The sequence below is a fragment of the Peromyscus maniculatus genome, chromosome 13 (assembly GCF_049852395.1).
Source record: "Peromyscus maniculatus bairdii isolate BWxNUB_F1_BW_parent chromosome 13, HU_Pman_BW_mat_3.1, whole genome shotgun sequence".
NCBI classification, from domain to species: Eukaryota; Metazoa; Chordata; class Mammalia; order Rodentia; family Cricetidae; genus Peromyscus; species Peromyscus maniculatus.
In genome coordinates, this window is record NC_134864.1 from 67,617,898 (window position 1) to 67,632,649 (window position 14,752).

The following is a 14,752-nucleotide window of genomic DNA, read 5'->3' on the forward strand; positions in this document are numbered from 1 at the left end:
TTTGTATAAGTGACCACTGACAATTTTCTATGTTGCATGAAATTAATTGTAAAATTATTGTTATACTTTGACAGATTTGTATGCAAAGAAAAATAAAAGGAAATAACATGTTATTATTAATTAAATGATATTAATTAGGAAAAATGAACAAAATAAACCAAGTTGAATTTTTAGGATGTGAACAGATGAGACAAGCATGGAACAGTCTGTCATTTTTAGGACTCTGAGTAATCTTTGGAAAGATTTATATTTATGTAGGTGATGAGAAAGCAAATTTGAGTGCTCATTTCATCAGCATTAGATACTAAAATTGGAATTATACAGAATAGATTAATGAGACCCTCATGCAAGGATGATGCACAAATTTGTGAAGCATTTCAAATTTTTAAATAAAAATTTATGAATTCAAACAGAAGCTACAGAGGCACGCTTCATCAATAGAATACAAAAGATGAAAGTAAGAATCTTGGGCACTGAAGATCTGACAGAAGAAATAAGTACATTGGTCAAAAAACCTAAAAAAAAATCCTGGAACAAAACATTCAGGAAATCGGAGATACTATGAATATAGAAACCTAAGAATAATAGGGATAGAAGAAGGAGAATCCCAGATGAAAGGCCCAAAAATACTTTCAACAAAATCATGGAAGAAAAATTTGCAAACCTAAAGAAGGACATGCCTATAAAGTTATAAGAAGTAAACTGAACATCAAACAGATTGGACCAGAAAAGAAAGTCCCCTTGCCACACAATAGTCAAAACACCAAACATACAGAACAAAGAAAGAATATTAAAAGATCCAAGGGAAAAAGAAAAGGTTAGAATTAGAATTAGAATTACATGTGATTTCTCAATGGAGGCTCTAAAAGCCAGAGCCTGGACAGATATGCTGCAGATTCTAAGAGACCACAGATGCCAGCCCAGACTGATATACCCTGTTGCAATATTTCTTTGCACTGTGTAAAGATATGTCACTGTGACTGGTTTAATAAAAAGCTTTACAGCCAACATCTAGGCAGGATTTCCAGGTACAGAGGATGATGGGAAGAAGAAGGGTGGAGTCAGGAGGAGATGTTATGGATGCAGAGCAAACAGCACAGGCTTTACAAAGTAAAGGCAATCAAGCCACATAAAAGAACATAGGTTAAAAGATATGAGTTAATTTAAGTTATAAGAACTAGTTAGAAACATGCCTAAGCTATTGTCCAAGCTTTTATATTTAATGATAAGTCTCCATGTCATGATTTGGGAGCTGTCAGGAGGGACAGAAAATCTGCTTTCAAATGGCACCCAACATGAGACCACACTTGTCCACATAAGACCTGAGAAAGCTTTAAAAAAGGTTCCAAACACACAACATGGAGCCAAACATGGCTGCCTAGTCTTGGGTCTCTCATGCTGTCCATAGTACAGAGATATGTCTCCTAGTGAGCTACGAGTGTGCCATGAGCTAAGCCACATGGTAGGTTTAAGGTTTTGCTCACACAAACATACAATGTTACAAATACACAGTAAAAACAGATCCAGCTTCAAGACTGCTGACTGAGATGGTTCAGCCTCACAGACTACTCCAGCCAAGACTTCAGTTAAGCCTTTTCTTTTCCATTGCACAGATACTGGACTACAAATAATACAACTAACTCTCTAAGGACTTGACCATTATCCCAACTTTCTCAGGATCTCCTAAATATTCCAATGCCCCCAGAGAGCAGGAAGCAGTCTAGAAAACACAACATCCACATTTTCAAGAGGTAAGGTGGGTAGCTTTTGGTCATTTGATGAATTACAGATGTTTACCATCATTTAGGGGGAGTTGGTTACAAGTTGTTATTTGTCACAGTCAGGTAAAAAACTAAATAAAGGAATCAGACTCAAGGATCTCTTTTGGAAGGAAAAATGGAGGATATAGGATAGAAATGATGAGATAACAGGTAGATTGTTGAGTCTACTTTTAAACAAACACTATTCTCAAATATTTCACATTGGTATAAATTTTTATACATTGATAGAAATTTGAGGTTATTTTTATACTGTATATATGTTTCTATTCTTGTTTAAGGTATTGTACCTATGTAGCACATTCAAAAAGTTTATGTGAAGTTTTAGTATTTTAAAACTATTTAGGATAATAAATACAGGTTAGTAGTTATTTACCTATAACTATCAAATTTATAGTCATGTAAAGTATGTTCTCAAGGTCAAATAGAGATATATTTTAGACATATCAGTGATCTTCAAACACTTCAAAGACCTACTGAAGATGGCATTTAAAACGTTTTAGTAGCATAAGGCTTTTCATGACAGTGAAACACTTCTGCTCCTGGCAGCACCAATTTACTTCAAAAAAGGATGATGGGCATCATGGAGTTTGCTTTCTTTATGGCAAAAGCTAGACATTTGATCAAGAAACTTCCCTACTTCAACTGCGGAAAATATGCTGTCTAAACTGAACCAGCAGGACACAGAGAAAAGTGACTGATGAACTTTGTCAAGACAGGGTAAGACAGTCCTCCAAAAATTCCTGCTTCACACAAAAGTCTGTCAGATACTCTAGGGCTGTAGGCTGAAAGTGGATGCCCCAACATTGTAGAGGAAACTTGGGTGACTGCCCAGGCAGCCAGCTGTTTCTCTTGTTTCTTTTAGTTTTGGAAGTTGCTTGCTCTACATTTCCTGTTTACTAAAATAATACATCCTTCTGGGGTCTTTGATGGACTAGATAATCATAGTTATAGTTTTCCTTAGTTATGATAGAAGATAAATTTGGTACAGAACTTTGAATTCACCAAGATAAGGTAAGTATTTTCTCCAAAATTATCAAATGAAAATGGACTGGACATTGTAAGTGTAATTCATACCTGATAATTGTTTTTACAGTTTTATTTATTATGTTAGAGTTAAAAAACATTCCTTTTTATTTAGACAAAAAGGGAGAAATGTTGTGGAATATTCCTTTGCATTATGTGAAGATATGTTAATGTGATTGGTTTAATAAAAGCCTGAATAATCAATAACTAGTCAGGATTTCTAGGCACAGAGGGTGCTGGGAAGAAGATCAGAGTTGGGAGGAAATGCCAGGGATGCAGAGTAAACAGCATGGGCTTTACAAAGTAAAGGATATCAAGCCACATAAATGAACATAGATTAAAAGATATGGGTTAATTTAAATTATAAAAACTAGTTAGAAACAAGCCTAAGCTGTTGGCCAAGCTTTCATAACTAATGATAAGTCTCTTTATCATGATTTGGGAGCTGGCAAGAGAGAAAGAAAAATCCACTTGCAATACCCAGCAAAAAATTCAGTCACCAGAGATGGATAAAATAAGACATTCAAGCCAGGCGGTGGTGGCGCACGCCTTTAATTCCAGCACTCGGGAAGCAGAGGCAGGCAGATCTCTGTGAGTTTGAGGCCAGCCTGGTCTACAAAGCAAGTTCCAGGAAAGGTGCAAAGCTACACCGAGAAACCCTGTCTCAAAAAACAAACAAACAAACAAAAAAAGATATTCAATGTTAAAGTCAAATTCAAACACTATCCATCCACAAGTACAGCCCCACCAGAGTTTCTAGAAAGAAAACTCCAACCTGAGGAGGTTAACTACATCCATGAAAAAAGGAAAATAAAAAATTTCACACCAGCAAAACCAAATGAAGGGATGTATGCACATATACACACATACTTACTCACGTACACACACATATACACACCACCACCATCACCAACAAAATAACAAGAATCAACAATTATTGGTCATTGATATCAATCAATATCAATAGTCTCAATTTCAATCAAATGATACAGACTAAAACAATGAATGTCACATTTTTCAAATCAAGGATCCTGAATTTCAAATCAGGATCCATCCTTCTGCTGCATTCAAGAAACACACCCCATTATCAAGAATAACAATACCTAAGGGTATAGGGTTGGAGAAAGATATTCCAAAAAGATAACATTCAAGCTGGCATAGCCATTTTAATATCTAACAAAATAGACTTCAAACCAAAACTAATAAGAGATGGGGAAGGACACTTCATACTTATCAAAGGAAAAATCCACCAAAATGATATCTCAATCCTTAACATCTATGCACCAAATGCAAGGGCAAGGAATTTTGTGAAAGAAACACTACTAACAGCTTAAATGACATAATGACCCTCACATATGGAAATAGGGAGACTTGAATATCCATTCTCACCAATTAATAGTCATCCAGACAAAAACTAAGCAACAGACATTATAAACCAAATAGATTTAACAGATATCTACAGAGCATTTCACACACACACACACACACACACACACACACACACACACACACACACACTACACTTTCTTCTCAGTACCACATGGAACTTTCTCCAAAACTTCCCGCATTCTCAGACATGAAGCAAGTCTCAACAGATACATGAAAACTGAAATAGCTCCCTGTGTCCTCTCAGACCACCATGGATTCAAGCTGAATATCAGCAACAACAGAAAGCTTACAGTTTCTTGGAAACTAAACAACTCTCTACTGAATGAAAAATAGGTCAAGATAAAAATAAAGAATGAAATTAAGGACTTCCTAGAATTCAGTGAAAATGAAGACACAGCATATCACAACTTATGTGACACAAAGAAGAAGGGCTAAAAGGAAAATTCATAACACTAAGTGCCTACATAAAAAAAATTGGAGAGATCTCATACTAGCAACTTAACAACACACCTGAAAGTTCTAAAACAATAAGAAGTTACACTCAAAAGGAATAGATGGCAAGAAATAATCAAACTTAGGGCTGAAATAAATAAAATAGAAACAAAGAGAACAGTACAAAGAATCAGTGGAACAGAGTTGGCTTTTTGAGAAAATCAACAAAATGTAAAAAGCCCCTATTCAAATTAACTAAGAGGAGGAGAGAGAATATCCAAATTAACAAAATCGAAAATGAAAAGGGAGCCATAACAAATACTGAGGAAATCCAGAGAATCGACTGCCTGATGAAATCATACTCTTATCATTGACTTTTTGTTAGTTTTTTCAATCTTAATTTTATGTGTTTGGGTACATCTGTGCACCACTTGCATGCCTGGTGCTGGCAGAGGCCAGAAGAGGGTGTGGGGGTCCCTGAAACTGTTGATACAAATGGTTCTGAGTCACTGTGTGGGTGCTGGACACTGAACCTGTGTCCTCTGTAAAAGAAAAGTGTTCTTCTGTCATCTAAGCTGTCTCTCCAGCCCTTAACAGATATTTTAATCAGCATAATGTTATTTCCACTGGCGACACATTAAGATAATACTCCTGATCACTGCCATTTAATATGCATCTCTTATCTGACAAATTTTCTAGTTATCTTCTTTTGTAGACAAGACAATATTGAGAGATGATCTTTACTGCTTATGGTAGTTTGAAAAATAAATGGCCCCCATAGGGAATGGCATGAGTAACAGGTGTGGCTCTGTTGGAGGAAATGTGTCACTGTGGGGGTGGGCTCTGATGTCTCTTCTGCTCAAGCTACATCCAGTGTGGAAAACAGTTCACTCCCTGTTGCCTATGGATCAAGATGTAGGACCCTCAGCTCCTTCTCCAACACCATGTCTTCCTTTATGCCTCCATGTCCTACCATAATGATAATGGAATAAACCCCTGAAACTATAAGTCAGCTCCAGTTAAATGTTTCCTTTCATAAGAGTTGCCATGGTCATGTCACTTCACAGCAACAGAAAACCTAATTAACACACTGCTCACATCCTCATGCTGGATCCAACATGTCAGCAGCTTATTTTCTAAGAAAGTTTTAAAAATGTCAGTATAATAGAAATTTTTATGGAGGTTTTACATCTAGTATTATCTGGTAGGATACTGAAACATTTTTTAATCATTGCCCAGAAATTAATTTTGAAAGTTGCTTAAATTAATTTTGTAGAAGTTGTTTGCTTATAATTTGTTCAACACCGTTATTATATGTTAATCATGCTGTCTGAAAAATTACTATGATGTGAACAGTCAACCTTCAAGAGATTCTTTAATATTTTTATTAAATATAAATTAGTATATTGAAATATAAGATTGAAGACAGTATTTACCACTGTCACTTGGTCTATTAAGGTAAAACAATGATACTAACACTTCATTTCCCAGTTTAATAAAAATTGATTTGCTATCAATGTTTCCCCAATTAAATAATTCATAACATAAAATAGAATATAAATTACTGATAGGTACAATGATTTATCATTTAAACTGCATGTATAAGTGACCCATTCAGCATAATTTGGTAGATAGGATGTACTTCAGGGGAACAAAAATATTTTGAAATATAAATTTTACTAAAAAAAATACATTTCACCTGCATGTTACAAACATCTGCACTAGTAAAAACAACTTATTTTTTGTTAATATGACTCCTATTGGGTGAAAAAAATGAAGCATTCCACTGAAGTGGATGAAAACAAAATGAACAATTTTCTACCTCCAGAAGAGACACTTGATTTGACTTAGAAACACGGGAAGCAAAAAAGAAGTACTGACGGTATCAATTTGAGGGGGGTATACGTGGGGTCCAACAGGGGTAACTGGGAGGAGGGGCTTGAGGGAGAAAAGGGAAGAGACATTGCTGTAATTTCATTTCAATTAAAGCATTAAATATATCAAACAAACAAGTAAATATAAAAAATTTAAATTGCATACCCCCAAAAGAGAATTTCCTATGTAGTTCTGCTTTGAAAACCAAAAATTCTTCACTGTCAAAAGACACAACTGTATGTACAGGTCAGTAAGCAATATAATTTTACATGGGCGTGACTGTATGCCTGTGACAGCTGCATGCACGTAGTCTGAATAAACAGTCTCTTTGAATGGATGGCAGGAAAACAGATCTCAGGAGGAAAATGGGAAAGTTCAGGCCAGAGGATTGAAAGGACCACAGTAATTGAGCTTGACATAGAGCAATGGAAAGACTGTCAGGCCAAAGGGGCTTGGCCAAGCAGTGCTCAGCATGACCTGATGACCATAGTTTTAGGCTTTCTGAGATGCAGGAGGGGAGACCCCAGAAAACTGACTGGATCTATCAGCAGTCAGATGAACAGTGGACTAGACATGGTTTAAAGAACCACTGTAGTATCAGGAGAGAACTCCATGCTTGCCACATATGTCTCTCAAAAACGAGAAAAGATGTGTTTGTAAAGAATTGGTGTGTTTAACAGGTCAGTGAGCAATATAATTAAAGTTAAAAAAAGGTTGATGATTACAAAACCTGCAAGATGAGGTCCTGAAAGAGGACAATTTATTGACCTTGGTTTAAATGATTTGGCCTTGGAAGACAGTGTGATTCCCTGGGATTTGGAATCCTGAATGTACAACCAGCATACTACCAGGAAAACTGCAGCTGTTTTAGTTACTTCTGGTGCCAGGGGTTACCTATCTCCAACTATCAGCAAGCAAGTACAGCAGATGGTCGAATATATTACCAACTAAAGCACAGAAGGAACTATTAAATTCTGCTTACTGGCATCAGCAATAAGTTATCTGGGTTGAAGGTGAATGTGTTTAATTTTCTCATCAGCTTTTAAACAAAAGATGAACTGTGTTAAATGAGAACCTTTGAAAGCCAAGTGTAAGCATCCTCTAGTAACCTTAATTATTACAAAGCTTTAATTCATTTACTTAAACAGAGAACATGCTGAAAACCAGGCTGTTTCTGCACACAAGGACCCTGTAATTTCATGTTTGCCTCTTTGTTGCAGGGTGAATTTGGTGGTTTGAAAGAAGAAGGCCCCCAAAGGGAGTGGGAATATTAGGAGGTATGGCCTTGTTAGTGTAGGTATGGTCTTGATAGAGTAAGTTTGTCACTGTGGAGGTGGGCTTTGAGGGCTCATATATGCTCAAGATACCACCCAGTGTGTCTCAGACCACTTTCTGTTGCCTGCACAAGTTGTAGGATTCTCAGTTACTTCTCTAGTACCATGTCTGCCTACATGCCACCATGTCCCATATGATGATAATAAACTGCACCTCTGAACTGTAAGTGAGCCACCCCAATTAAATGTTTTCCTTTATAAGAGTTGCCATGGTCATGGTGTCTGTGGCAGTTTGAATGTATTGGACCCCATAAGCTCATAAGGGATGTTACTAATAAAAGGTATGGCTTTGTTGGAATAGGTATGGCTTTTTGGAAGAAGTGTGTCATTGTGGGGGTAGGCTTTGAGGTTTCCTATGCTCAAGATACTGCCCAGGGTCACAGGCTACTTCTTGTTGCCTACAAGATGTAGGACTCTTAGCTACTTTTCCAGCACCATGTCTGCCTACATGCCCCTTCCATGATGATAATGAACTGAACCTCGGAACTGTAAGCCAGCCACCACAATTAAATGTTTTCTTTGTAAAAGTTGCTGTGATTGTGGTGTCTCTTCACAGCAATAGAAATCCTAACTAAGATAGTGGATATTCTCATGTGACTTATTTGAATAACTGAGACTAGTAGCTCTTTCCTACCTGCCAAACTGAAAAGATAAATGTGATGTGAAGAATATCACATTCATCCTAACTAATAGGAAATAATGCATAATATTATATTTCTTTGGTTTTAGTTTTGTTTCTATTTTTTCATGACACATTTTGATTTCCAACTGCTCAGCCTCCTTTATTTTAGCTTATGTTTAGCTTGAGTAAGCTTTGATAGAAGTCTTTCCTTTTTCTGTACCATGCTACATTTTCTCTGTTATTTCTCATACCTCTAATTCAGAGACCTTCTCTGTTGTTCTGATGTTAATCCCCGGTTTCCTATTTCTTGTTGCCCCTCTCTTTACTTAATTATTAGTTCTCTAAGATCTAAACATCTATGGGGTACAGTTTTGTGCAACTGTGTCATAGCAATTCTCTCTCTGAACCTTTTTGAGGGTATAATTAAGGTGCATGGTGTATTTTACTGCAGGTTAACACTAGGCTGGCTGTCAATCACTGTTTCTTTTACTTCAGTCAACTTGCCCTGTAAACAGAGGCGATAATAGGCCCCAATGAAGATAACTAACCAAGGTGTCCCACAAAGAACAAGGTAAACACAGGAAGTAAGAGTGGGGAAGAGTGAAAGGGAGGACACCTGCATCTCAACAGATGGGCAGAACAAAACAGATAAAAACTATGAGGAAACACAGCAGCACAACACACCCCAGAGCTCATGACTCCCCATGAACTAAATCAAAGGTAATAAAAGACCAAATGCCAGGAAAATATTTTAAACTTTATTTTTAATATTTTCAGTGAATATACAGACGACTCAAATGAGTAAATAACTCCACACCTAAATAATAAAGTTACCAAAGAAGATGAAAAAGTCATGCATATGGAAATGAAATTTTAAAATGTGGGGAAATTTTATCAAAGTCATGGAGATTGTAAAACAGTTATGAGCAAACAAAAAATTTCAAATGAAAACAAATCAAGAAAATAAATGGCGCAGTAGTGAGCATCATCAGGTAAGCTCTCAAGTAGAAGAACAGCAGGGATAAAAGCACATTTAGACATCAAAAAACTGTAGCATGAATACAACTATAAGAACTCAGGGACATAACAAGAGATTGAACAACAAAGTACTCAGTAGAGAAGGAGCAGAGAAAGGATAAGGTCTAGAAAAATCTGTGTGGTAAAATCAAAGCAGAAAAATTCTCAGACTAGAGGAAGAAACGGACATCAAAGCATAATAGGCATTTAGAACCCTGGCTAGACATGGGTTCTAGAATGTCTCTAGAATATACTGTTGTTAAGATATCATAAATATAAAACAGACACTTTCAAAGGCTGTAAGCAGAATATGCCAATTCACTTATAGCAGAAGCAACATAATACTATCAGATCTGTTATCAGATATTCTCAAACTCAGGGAAGCATGAGATGATATATTTCAAATCCTAAAAGTAAATAAGTGCCAACTGCGATTGCTATATTTATCAAAGTTGTCTTTTAAAATTAAGAAAGAAACAAGCTATTTCCAGAAAAGTAAAATGTAAGGCAGGTTAGAACCACCAAACTGCCAAAACTTTATTGCAAAAGATATTTAAAGTAATACTACATACATATAAAGAAAAAAGGCAGTCTCAACCATGAAAAGCACAGGAAAGAAAAAATTTCAACAGAGGATAGATGAAGGACAACTGAGAAGGAATTTTACATGCAAAGAATATTAAATTAGCAAGCCTCTAATACTAATATGGGATTTAAAAACAAAACAAAACAAAACAATGATCTAGTCAACCAGTAAAAAACCAGCAAAATTACAGGAATTAGTAGACATCTCTCAATAATATCCTGAAGATTTACCAGCTTTAACACACTTTAAAGGGATACAGAATGGCTGGCTGGATTTAAACACAACCTCTAAGTATTTGTCATCTCCAAGAAACACCCATCCTTGGCAAAAATACCACAGCCCACAAGTTAAAAGATGAAAGTCAGTATCAGACAAATGGAAACTTAAAATAGTAATCAGAGGACAACCTGTAAGAGTCAGTTCTCTCCTTTAATCATGGGAGTTCAAGGAATTGATCTCATGTCCTCAGGCATGAAGGCAAGAACTTTTACCCAAGGAGCCCTCTCACTAGCCAATGACTCCTACTTAACTGAAAGAAATGGTAACTGAAGTACAAGATCAGATACTTCCTCATACAAGTCCTTTCACAGTAACAGTGGGTAATTTTAACTTGTCACTCTCATTTTTAGATAGTTATCCAAACTAAAAGTCAACAAAAGTTCAGAATTAAAATTTACCACAGATCCAATGAAGTAAACAAATATTTACAGAATACAACTATAGAACACAATTTCCTCACAAATGTCCATAGAGCTTTCTCTATAATACACTGCATTCTAGACCACAAAAGTATTTTAACAAAGACAAAATAATTTAATAAATAAATAATTTAAATAACTTATTATAACATCAGATTATCACAAAATTAAACTATACATAAATAGAAAAATATAAAGTTGTGGACATAGGAAAAGATTTTCTGAAAAGGATTCTAACAGTATAATAAGTAATACCCAAAACTTAAAAGAAAGCGAAAATCTATATAGCAAAAGACATCCTTCTTTCTTAAAGAGAGAAAAATGTCAATTACATATCAGATAGGAGATTAATGTCTTGACTCTATGAAGAAATCCAAAGGTTAAATAACTGAAAATCAAATCATCCAATCAACAAAAGACTAATGAATTGAATAAACAGCTCTCAGAAGTAAAAATAGAAAATTGTATTGAGAATTGTTAACAAGAGACAGTGATGTTTTAGAATGTGGCTTTGGGGAGAAAAATAGGAATTATCTACCATAATGAATATGAAAAGTATTTACTAATGACAAAATTTGGCTTGAGTATTGCCTAGTAGATATTCATTAGCAATGTAGAGTAAGTTATTCAAACACTGTTGAGATACTTCTGTATTTGTGGGGGAGAAGTTGTGGTAACTACCACATAACCTCAGTTATATTACAATCACTTTAAGAAGCTCTGTTGTCTTGTATGTGGAATAAATCTCTGATTCCTTTGGTAATCTTATGCTAAAGTTTTGTTATATCCTCTCAGTATTTGAAAACATTATCACAGCTAAACACATCTGCTAATGACAACCTATAAAAATTCTAAATGGATTTTAAATTATGTAAAGGAATTTTATATTCCTCTTTAAATTTAATTTATTCAATATGAAGCTAATCTTGGTTACAGGAAATGGGCTTTCTTCTTAGGAATGTATTTAGTGTTTGTTTTAGAGAAAGGATAATGATACTTTGTCTTCAATCAGGTGTTGTAGAAAACTAATGAGAAATTAATCCATCATGGAACACAACGAAGATGAACATAGGCCTCAGAATTCAGTCACTAGCCATTTATGATTCATTATGGCTTCCTGTTCAATACAATCCAACATTTGTGCCCAAGTCCTGGAGAAGCACATGTGCCTGTGACTACAAAGAGCAAAGAGAGGTGAGTTTCTTGTCAGAACATATTTCCATCTTTAAATCAGTTTAACAAACCTCTTAGTTATATAATGGTCCAAATGTTACAATCTTTAATCAATTTATAACTTTTATAGCTTTTGATATTTTCCAAGGAGGAAACAACTGAAAACTAATGGTTGCTTTAATCTATTATTTCCTGGTAACTACGTGTCTTCAGAATAGAACATTTTTTTTTTCAAACTATTTTAAGATTCTGAGTCACATCACTTTTTTGCCATCTATTGACATTTACATAACTTCCCACTAATTAAATTTGTCTAGTTTGAAAAGTGCACATTAAAATGTATTTGTGTGAGATTCATGCATTTTTATGGGGCTGTCACTCAAAAAAGTTTTGCAGTTGGAGCACTATCTGTCCCTCAAATAGCCTGTAGACCCCTGGGACCTTTGCAAGCAGTCTGAGGCTTTCTTTCTTTATGTATTTCAATGAGGAGTTTGACTATAACAGCATTATATCAGATTTTTAATGATTTAAATTTATCTTGTCTTTGAAAAATAATCTTATTTGTTCTTTGAGAATCCCATACATGCTTACAACATATTTTGACATATCTTCTTATTAATCTAATCTTTTCTAATTATTTTCCATTGATTTTTAAAAGTATTTGCATATATTCCAATAAATAATAAGGCAGATCAATATGAGCAATTAGTCATTCTTTCAGAATATTTTAAATTCCTATGGGAGTTTTGAAAATTATAATTTATTGACTATGTTTTACTATAAAATGTCACCACCATACAATGTCATCAGTTGTGAAATATATTGCGTACTTTAATATTCTATTTCTCTTGTCCATAAAACCCTATTCTTCATTGTGTCCATCTTTAAGCTTAGTAAGGCAATATACTATCTAAGAACTATGTGATGCCTCCACAAATCCATGGTCTTTCATCCTCATAGAACCCTGTCCACACTTGTGGTTGTTGTAGTTAAGTCATTTTCTCATTCTTTCAGTAATTTTCTCAAACACTAGCCTATTCCTAATGCTTTCAGTTCAGAGCACATTTAACCTCTGAACCTCACCGTACTTCTGAACAAAACCATCAAGGACGACCACAAGGAATAGCTTCAATATACTGCCTGATAAGATGTATTTTGATTGACATCCATCATTTCTGTCTCAAAGAAAATAATGGCTCTTTCCCTGTCTATGCTACCACTTTTTCTTGTTCTTTCTCTCAGTGGGCCTTCCTGTTGTGTCTTCTGCTACAATGGTAGCTAAGCACAAAGCTTTACAATAGTAGCTTTCTATCAGAGGTATTTCTTCAGGGATACTTTATAGCAAAGTATACTTCTTCTGTAATTGAATAACAATCTTTTCTCTGCTTATACTTTTTCTTAGTAACTAGACATTGATGGCTAGCAGAGCCTCAGTATATAGCATAAGGTACCTTATTGGAGACTTTCCTTGTTATTTAACCTACTGTTTCTGAGTCAACTTCAATGTCCCATAATGGTTTAGAATCTACCTCTTGATCTCTTTGTAGTAAATTAAGCTTCAGCAATTAAGATTTATGGCAGCAATTTTTAATACTGGTTATATATTAGAAAGCTCTAAAGATATCTCTAAAATTAATATGAGTACCCAGATTATTTTCAAATAACCTGAATCTGAATATTGGTTGTTTATAGACCAAGGAACTCTTCCTTTCCTCCCATCTCCTTCCCCTCTCTCCCTCTCTTAATCGGCTTCCACCTTCCTTTCCTTCATTTCTTCTTTCCTGCTTTCCTCTCTACTTCTGACATATTTTTATTTATTCTTTTAAGCTTAGGCACCCAGAAAGAATAATTAGAGTATTTATGAGCACATATGCAGGTACCCACTCTGTTACTGCTTATGCCACATGCGCAAGTTAATCTGAATGGCTTTAACTATCAACTTGATACACATGAATGATAATAGTTACTTCAAATAATTTTGCTGTAAGCACGGTGATTAGGATTCTCACAGGAAGTGAATCTTTGAAAATAACAATCATACTTTTAAAATGCTACAGAGAAGCACAACCAATAAAAATGCAGAGTTGTAGAGCTCAGTCCCAATTGATACTTCCTCCAAACACGTCCACACCTAAGGGTCAAGGAACATTGAGTAATAGGGGGAAGAAAGATTATAAGAGCCAGAGGATAAGCGAGTTTGCTGTGAGACTATGTCTTCTAGTAACGTCAGAAGCTACATCCATAGGTTTCACCAACATTACTACCTAACTATGATATAAACAAGGACAGTACCAATGGACATGCCAAAGTGGATGAAAAAGGCCCAAGAGGTGTCAACTCTACATGAAGAACTACAGACAACTGGGGGAAGCTGGTAGCAGAGGAGGTGGTCTTTTTCAGGGAAGAGTTCACCAACTGATTTTCTGTTGCCAAATGGTCAGCCTTGAAAACATGCATACAAGTAACAGTATATGGACTGAACAGGTTATGTTTAGGAATGTGTGCGTGCATGTGTGTGTGTGTGTGTGTGTGTGTCTGTGTCTGTGTCTGTGTCTCTGTGTGTGTGTGTCACATACATATGCATGAATTAACAGTTAATGGGAAAAAAGAGGTCATGAATTTTAAGGAGAGTAGAGAGGGAAAATGGAATGGTTTGGAGGGAGGAAAAGGAAGGAAGAAATGATGTAATTATATTATAATCTCAAAAAAAATAATTAAAAAATTATATCTCATGTACCATAGATGGTATAAGTCTGGTATAAAACAATAGCTTCCTGCTTTCCCTCAGAGTCAGAGCTAATTTAATTTGGCTTTAGCATTTC

The 14,752-nt window shown here is 35.4% G+C and overlaps 1 non-coding gene across 1 annotated transcript; it reads left to right on the forward strand.

The window, feature by feature from the left end:
- Positions 1 to 278: 278 nt before the first annotated feature.
- Positions 279 to 387, forward strand: LOC121822197 (U6 spliceosomal RNA). The gene has a single exon (XR_006063208.1). It is a non-coding gene; the product is annotated as a U6 spliceosomal RNA (small nuclear RNA).
- Positions 388 to 14,752: the final 14,365 nt, after the last annotated feature.